Here is a 1,189-nt window from a genome sequence, read left to right as displayed (position 1 = left end):
AATACGTGGGGTGGAGCTGGGGAGCGGAAAAGCCCCTAGGAATACTTGGGGTGGAGCTGGGGAGCGAAAATCCCCATAGGAATACATGGGGTGGAGCTGGGGAGCGAAAAAGCCCCTAGGAATACATGGGGTTGACCTGGGGACCGAGAAAGCCCATAGGAACACATGGGGTTGACCTGGGGACCGAAAAAGCCCATAGCAACACATGGGGCTGACCTGGGGACCGAAAGAGCCCATCGGCATCCATGGGGGGGAGCTGGGGAGCGGAAAAGCCCCTAGGAATACATGGGGTGGAGCTGGGGAGCGAAAAAACCCCTAGGAATACTTGGGGGGGAGCTGGGGAGCGAAAAAGCCCTTAGGAATACATGGGGGGGGAGCTGGGGAGCGGAAAAGCCCCTAGGAATACATGGGGGGGAGCTGGGGAGCGAAAAAGCCCCTAGGAATACTTGGGGTGGAGCTGGGGACCGAAAAAGCCCTTAGGAATACATGGGGTGGAGCTGGGGAGCGAAAAAGCCCCTAGGAATACTTGGGGTTGAGCTGGGGACTGAAAATCCCCATAGGAATAAATGGGGTTGACCTGGGGAGCGGAAAAGCCCCTAGGAATACTTGGGGTGGAGCTGGGGACCGAAAAAGCCCATAGGCATCCATGGGGTTGACCTGGGGAGCGAAAATCCCCATAGGCATCCATGGGGTTGACCTGGGGAGCGAAAATCCCCATAGGCATACGTGGGGTTGACCTGGTGCCCGCCCCCCCCACGGAAGTCCGTATGAGGTTTTTGAAACGGGCCTTGCCCGGGCCTTCGATCCAGGAGGGCGGACACTTTCGGCGGTTCGTCCCGGTGGCTGGGCCGGGTGCCGCATCTACAATATAGCCAAGAAACGTTCGCGGAGATTTTCGAGAACACGTTTTTAAGGACCCTCAATGCCCATGTTCGGTTCCAGAAAGCCGGTCAGAGGGATCTTCGGGGCAGAACCCTGCCGTGTTGAGGGGCCAAACCCGAGTTTGGAGCCAGGTCAACGGGGAAAACCGGAAAAGGGCCGGAGAAGGCGGTCAGGCCGGGCGAGAGTTCCAGGAGCTCGGCCACAATTCCGATTTCGTCCCGGTCAAGGGCTCCGTGGAAGGGCAGCCCGGGGGCGGGTCCAAGGGCCCCGGCAGGGACCCGGGCCTCCGGGGTCGGAGCCCAGGCAC

This window comes from Alligator mississippiensis, unplaced genomic scaffold, assembly GCF_030867095.1.
Source record: "Alligator mississippiensis isolate rAllMis1 unplaced genomic scaffold, rAllMis1 scaffold_19, whole genome shotgun sequence".
Classification (NCBI taxonomy): domain Eukaryota; kingdom Metazoa; phylum Chordata; order Crocodylia; family Alligatoridae; genus Alligator; species Alligator mississippiensis.
This window is presented reverse-complemented; position numbering follows the sequence as displayed.